A 7,911-nucleotide genomic window follows, 5' to 3' on the forward strand; every position below is an offset into this window, starting at 1 on the left:
TATGTAGGGGCTAATTTTTGTTTGGTATGATATGACTTTTTGATTGCTTGGTATTACACTTTTTGTGATGTAAGGTGATAAAAAAAATGGCTTTTTTGACACTTTTTTTTTTAACCACTACAGGACCGCCGCACGCAGGATTGCATCTTTGCGGCGGCCCTGTTATTCCTCCTGGACGCACCGGGTCGTCATCTCGCGAGATTTCCTGTGAACGCGCGCACACAGGCGCGCGCGTTCACAGGAACCGGAGGTAAATTAGCTGATCTACAGCCTGCCTGCGGCGATCGTTCGCTGGCAGGCTGTAGATGCGATTTTTTTAACCCCTAAAAAGGTATATTAGACGCTGTTTTGATAACAGCGTCTAATATACCTCCTACCTGGTCCTCTGGTGTCCCTTTTGCTTGGATCGACCACCAGAGGACCCAGGCAGCTCTGTAATAAGTAGCACCACTACACTACACCCCCCCTGTCACTTATTAACCCCTTATTACCCCATATTAGACTCCCTGATCACCCCCCTGTAAGGCTCCATTCAGAGGTCCGTATGCGTTTTGCGGATCCACGGATCGGATCCGCAAAACACATACAGACGTCTGAATGGAGCCTTACAGGGGGGTGATCAATGACATATAGCCCATATAGACTCCCTGATCACCCCCCTCTCATTGATCACCCCCCTGTAAGGCTCCATTCAGACATTTTTTGGGCACAAGTTAGCGGAAATTGATATATTTTTTTTCTTACAAAGTCTCATATTCCACTAACTTGTGTCAAAAAATAAAATCTCACATGAACTCACCGTACCCCTCACGGAATCCAAATGCGTAAAATTTTGTAGACATTTATATTTCAGACTTCTTCTCACGCTTTAGGGCCCCTAAAATGCCAGGGCAGTATAAATACCCCACATGTGACCCCATTTTGGAAAGAAGACACCCCAAGGTATTTTGTGAGGGGCATGGCGAGTTCATGTAAAATTAAATTTTGTCACAAGTTAGCGGAATGGGAGACTTTGTGAGAAAAAAAATAATAATAAAATAAATCAAATTTCCGCTAACTTGTGCCAAAAAAAAACACACTTCTATGAACTCGCCATACCCCTCACGGAATACCTTGGGATGTCTTCTTTCCAAAATGGGGTCACATGTGGAGTATTTATACTGCCCTGGCATTTTAGGGGCCCTAAAGCGTGAGAAGAAGTCTGGGATCCAAATGCCCTCCTAAAAGATACTCATTGGAATTTGGGCCCCTTTGCGCACCTAGGCTGCAAAAAAGAGTGACACATGTGGTATCGCCGTACTCAGGAGAAGTTGGGCAATGTGCTTTGGGGTGTCTTTTTACATATACCCATGCTGGGTGAGATAAATATCTCTCAATGGGCACGGAGCCGTTTGAAGTTGACACAATATGGCTCAATTTTCAAACGGATCCGTCCCCCATTGACTTTCAATGTAAAGTCTGGACGGATCCGTCTGCGGCTACTCTCACACTATGCAGACGGATCCGTTCTGAATGGATCCATCGTCTGCATTATATGAGCGGATCCGTCTCAGACGCATTGAACGCAAATGTGAAAGTAGCCTTAGTGAGAAGAAAAGGAGGTAAAATTCATTTGGGTGGTAAGTTGCATGACCGAGCAATAAACAGTGAAAGTAGTGTAGTGCAGAAGTGTAAAAAGTGGCCTGGTCTCCATAGTCTGAGGCGCATAGTTTTTTTTTATTTTTTGCGTTAATTTTTTGTGGGATGAGGTGACGGTTAGATTGGTACTATTTCGGGGGGCATACGCCTTTTTGATCACTTGGTGTTGCACTTTTAGTGATTTAAGGTGACCAAAAAAAGGTCATGTGATATTTTTATAGAGACGGTTGATACGGACGCGGCGATACCCAACATGTCTACTTTTCTTTTTTTTCCCTATTTTTTATTTTAAAAAAATATTTCATTTTGGGAAAAGGACGCTTTTGTTTTGCTTTTTAATTGAACTTTACATTTTTTTGTAAAACTTTTTTTCACTCTGGGACATGAACTTTTGGGGGTCTGATCCCCTTTACAATGCATTACATTACTTCTGTATTGTAATGCATTGGCTGTAATACAGGGGGCTGGATCTCACAGGCTGTCACGGATGGCATCGGGCTGCCTTCCCTGCCATCGGGTCCCCGTCACAGCAGTGCGGGGACCCTATGGAAGCTCCCTCCCTCTCCACACATCGCAAGTGCTGCGGTCAGCGCTGACCGCGGCACATCAAGGGTGAAAGCACAGATGCCGGGGTCCGGCTATCAGTGAGCTCCTGCACCCGCCGATCAGCCTGCCGTATATGTACGCCGCTGGTCCTTAAGTCACGTCCACCAGTGTCATACATGTACGCCGGAAGTCATTATGGGGTTAATGTTTCTGTACATGTTATGGATACAGAATTATATTGCTGTGTGCATATATTTACCCTTCTGGCGAGGACTGGAGACATCATCCTCCTCCTCCTCCTCCTCATCAGGAGCTGGGGGCGGTGCATCCTGCTGCTGGGAGGGTCCGGCCTGCTCTCCCTCCTCCTCTGCGGATACCACCACCTCCATATCCTTGGTCGAAGGCCTGCGGCGGACGGAGGGAACGGGAACACCTGTAATCACACAATGCTCATAACTCATAACAAATGCATATTAAGTGGGAGATGTATCTGATGTAACGATGGAATACAGAATGATGATTGCAGTTTATGTATATATATTTGTGTGTGTGCGAAACGTACGAAATCAGCCGAATACATCACACATCTCTACCTATTTTCCATTACACCTCGGGTCAGACCAGCAATCAGACCCCCAAAGCCTCAGATCAGCCCCCCGTGTGAGCCATCACGCCCCCCCCCCGGTCAGCCATCATGCCTCCCCGGTCAGCCATCATGCCCCCCCCATCCCCGGTCAGCCATCATGCCCCCCCGGTCATCCATCATGAACCCCCGGTCAGCCATGATGCCCCCCCCCCCCGGTCAGCCATCATGCCCCCCCCCGGTCAGCCATCATGCCACCCCCCCCCGTCAGCCATCCCCCCCCCCCCCGGTCAGCCATCATGCCACCCCCCCCGGTCAGCCATCATGCCCCCCTGGCCGCCATCCATCAGAGCCCCATGTCAGCCATCTCATGATTACTTAGTACATACATCTGTACCTCGCTGTGTGTATAAATATATATACACTGTACACTCACGGCGAGGTAGAGATGTATGACGTCACCGGTTGATTTGCTACGTGTCACACCAGGCAAGTAATCATTTGTAAAGGGATGATATTATTTGCAGAACGGTATATACACATTACAGAGTGTTGGCGAGAGATACAACAGTAATGTACGCATTGTACCTGGGCATTTTCTGTCCCGGATCTGAGTGATCCACCGGAGGTGCCTCCTCTTCAGATCCGACCAACGCTTGATGATGACCAGCGCACTGTGCTTCCCCTTAAACTCCTCCATTATCTCCCTCACAATCCTCTGCTTTTCCTCATGGACCCGGGTCTGGTCGTAGCCCCGCTCCAACATGAGCTGCAGGATAACGATGCAAGCATATAATCCCAACTGCAAGTACTGAGAATAATGTCCTCAACTACACAGCACAAAGTATTTCAGGCTTTGAAGGGGAAATATTAGATTTACTGTTACCGCTGTAAGATCGGATTGTATGGAGATTGTATGTGTGTGGTCTGAGCAATCGGATATTGGCCAGCTGAGCAGAGATGTACCCGTCTAGTGAGGGGACGGTACGGTATGGGGTGCACCCTGGGTAACTCTACATGAACCAGCAAATACTGGCGGTCAAAGAAAGCTTCTCCTGAGTCCTGACCAACAGGATACAAACTGTAATCTATAGACTGTGTGTGTGTGTGTGTGTGTGTGTGGTATATAGCGTGTGTGTGTGTGTGGTATATAGAGTGTGTGTGCGTGGTATATAGCGTGTGTGTGTGGTATATAGCGTGTGTGTGTGTGTGGTATATAGCGTGTGTGCGTGGTATATAGCGTGTGTGCGTGGTATATAGCGTGTGTGCGTGGTATATAGCGTGTGTGTGTGTATGGTATATAGAGTGTGTGTGTGTGGTATATAGCGTGTGTGTGTGTGTGGTATATAGAGGTGGTGTGCGTGGTATATAGCGTGTGTGTGCGTGGTATATAGCGTGTGTGCGTGGTATATAGCGTGTGTGCGTGGTATATAGCGTGTGTGCGTGGTATATAGCGTGTGTGCGTGGTATATAGCGTGTTGTGGTATTCTAGCGTGTGTGGTGGTAGCGTGTGTGCGTGGTATATAGCGTGTGTGTGCGTGGTATTATAGCGGTGTGTGCGTGGTATCTAGCGTGTGTGCGTGGTATATAGCGTGTGTGTGCGGGGTATATAGCATGTGGCAGGAACATGGATGTGCGATGTGATGTGAGATATTCCTCTGCTGCCCACACATACAGCTACAGACATAGCGCTGAGATGTCACAACAACACTTACTGCACCAATCAGTAACATCTACTCAGACCTGATAAACTGTGAAGTCTCATTTACTGCGCCCAAAAAATTGTGCATCATTAGTGGTGATTTGCACAATCGGGAATATATTGGCGCGCTGTATCTGCATATAAAGCCTTTGCTCTGCCGTGCATGCGAAATGTCATCACACATGTAATGTGAAACTCCTTACAGTGATCAGGAGCTCCTCCTCACACTCCCGAAACTTGCTGCCAACCTTCAGTCTCCAGCTGCTTTTCTTCAGTCTCCGGGGACGTCTAGCAGCTAGAAAAATTTAGCAAAAGTGAGCAATCAAGAAAATAATGACTGCAGATCACGAATTTGGGAATTTATGGCGAATATTAGGCCAAAAATTAGTAAAATATTGCGAAAAAGAATATTGCCTACGCTGCTCATCACTAGTAATGTCATCTATAACACCCGGCATCTGATGACACCTACCTGAGGTATAACAGTCATTACTACATGTCTCCAGCCTTTATAGTGTAGTAGTAATGTCATCTATAACACCCGACATCTGATGACACCTATCTGAGGTATAACAGCCATTACTACATGTCTCCAGCCTTTATAGTGTAGTAGTAATGTCATCTATAACACCCGACATCTGATGTCACCTACCTGAGGTATAACAGTCATTACTACATGTCTCCAGCCTTTATAGTGTAGTAGTAATGTCATCTATAACACCCGGCATCTGATGACACCTACCTGAGGTATAACAGCCATTACTACATGTCTCCAGCCTTTATAGTGTAGTAGTAATGTCATCTATAACACCCGGCATCTGATGACACCTACCTGAGGTATAACAGCCATTACTACATGTCTCCAGCCTTTATAGTGTGAAAGTAATGTCATCTATAACACCCCACATCTGATGACACCTACCTGAGGTATAACAGTCATTACTACATGTCTTCAGCCTTTATAGTGTAGTAGTAATGTCATCTATAACACCCGGCATCTGATGTCACCTACCTGAGGTATAACAGCCATTACTACATGTCTCCAGCCTTTATAGTGTGAAAGTAATGTCATCTATAACACCCCACATCTGATGACACCTACCTGAGGTATAACAGCCATTACTACATGTCTCCAGCCTTTATGGCGTAGAAGTAATGTCATCTATAACACCCGGCATCTGATGTCACCTACCTGAGGTATAACAGCCATTACTACATGTCTCCAGCCTTTATGGCGTAGTAGTAATGTCATCTATAACACCCGGCATCTGATGACACCTACCTGAGGTATAACAGTCATTACTACATGTCTCCAGCCTTTATAGCATAGTAGTAATGTCATCTATAACACCCGGCATCTGATGACACGTACCTGAGGTATAACAGCCATTAATACATGTCTACTTCTACACTATAAAGGATGGAATGTCATTTATAACACCCGGCATCTGATGACACCTACCTGAGGTATAACAGCCATTACTACAGGTCTCCAGCCTTTATAGTGTAGAAGTAATGTCATCTATAACACTCGGCATCTGATGACACCTACCTGAGGTATAACAGCCATTACTACAGGTCTCCAGCCTTTATAGTGTAGAAGTAATGTCATCTATAATACCCGGCATCTGATGACACCTACCTGAGGTATAACAGCCATTACTACATGTCTCCAGCCTTTATAGTGTAGTAGTAATGTCATCTATAACACCCGGCATCTGATGACACCTACCTGAGGTATAACAGCTATTACTACATGTCTCGGGGGCTTTGTCAGTATAATACCATCAGCCTGGTATTTACAGAGTCAAAACTGGAAGACAAATGTCACAGGTGGCCCCCTATCAGCATGGATGTTAGAGCGTACAAAACGATTTGCCAAGTATCTCGCACTTATAGTGTAGCACTTGTTATTATTATGCAATTTTGTACTCTATATTGCAGTTTATTGTCGAATTGCATGTTTTTGTCTTTTAATGTTGTTCCCTGCCATAGCAATGTGCTACTGCGGTTTGGTATGTGCTGACTGACCCCCTTTTTTGGCTTTTCTTTGCAGTTTGTACTGGAGGTGTGGCTGCCTCCTCAGTCATGCACTCCTGACCACCCTGTCTGCCCTATAGGCTGATTTTAATTAGTGTTAGTACATAGTCAGGCCTGCTCCCCCTCACTCACTGAAGTCATGGCACCAGGAGTGAGATAGTTTGTGGACTCTCACTGCAATCCTTGGTAGCCGTTTGGCGTCGGTGGTGTTGTGGAGTGGGCCTGCTGTGTAACCTGCACTCCCTGAAGTGTATGGTAGCCGTCATGGCACCTAACAGGTAGTATTCAATGCAGGAACATGGAACCTACACTCCCTGAAGTGTATGGTAGCCGTCATGGCACCTAACAGGTAGAATTTAGCGTAGGAACCCTGTCTAACAGAGATCGCCTTGACGCTCGGCAGACGGGCTCAAATAATTTTGTACAAAACGATTTGCCAAGTATCTCGCACTTATAGTGTAGCACTTGTTATTATTATGCAATTTTGTACTCTATATTGCAGTTTATTGTCGCATTGCATGTTTTTGTCTTTTAATGTTGTTCCTTGCCATTGCAATGTGCTACTGCGGTTTGACCCCCTTTTTTGGCTTTGCGTACAGTATGTGGTTAAACTGGGTTTTCTCAGGCTCTGCCATTAGTGCAGCCGTTGATCGCAGTTGCTGCCCCCCAAAACCTGATACTAAGCCAAGTGTCCAGCCTGGACCATGAGAGGGTGGAGGATGTCTATGTGCAGTCACAGCTCCCTCCGCTCCTGCACATAACACAGGGGTCACTGCCCGGAGTGCTACTTTACTGCAGCTCTAATGTGGAGCCTCACCTGAAGAAACCCCCCAATTCCCTTCCTCCATTCATTACTCCATACCTGTGGTCACATGGACTGGAATGTCCTCCTCCACCTCACTCTTACACGGGGGATCGCCCATCATCCGCTCTTCTTCATCCTCCACTTTAATATCAGTTACATCTTCCCCCTGATTTGTCATCTGTAACAATTCAGGACAATACAGCAGACAGGTGGGAAATCTAACAGATCCACATAAGAGACCCCCACCATCTAAGACCCCTCTATGACTGCAGGACCCCCCTATATAGATGTGTATAGGGCCCAGCTCCATCTACCTGATGGTTCTCTGGGAGCTTCTCCTCTGGACAGTCCTGGGAATACAGAGGACGGGGACATCTCTCGGGGGGATTTCTTTCTATGAGTCCATCTGTAGAAAACACACAGGGACAGGAGAGATTACTACATGTGATGATGAGATGATGGGAGTAGTATCCAGGTAACCCATGACAGCCCCCTCCTTACCCTGCTGATCGTCCGATAAATCCGTCTCCTCTTCTTCTTCATTTTTAACCTCAGCCTTAATATCCATCAGATTTTCATCCTGAAGAAGAGAAATGT

Source organism: Bufo gargarizans, chromosome 4 (genome assembly GCF_014858855.1).
Source record: "Bufo gargarizans isolate SCDJY-AF-19 chromosome 4, ASM1485885v1, whole genome shotgun sequence".
Classification (NCBI taxonomy): domain Eukaryota; kingdom Metazoa; phylum Chordata; class Amphibia; order Anura; family Bufonidae; genus Bufo; species Bufo gargarizans.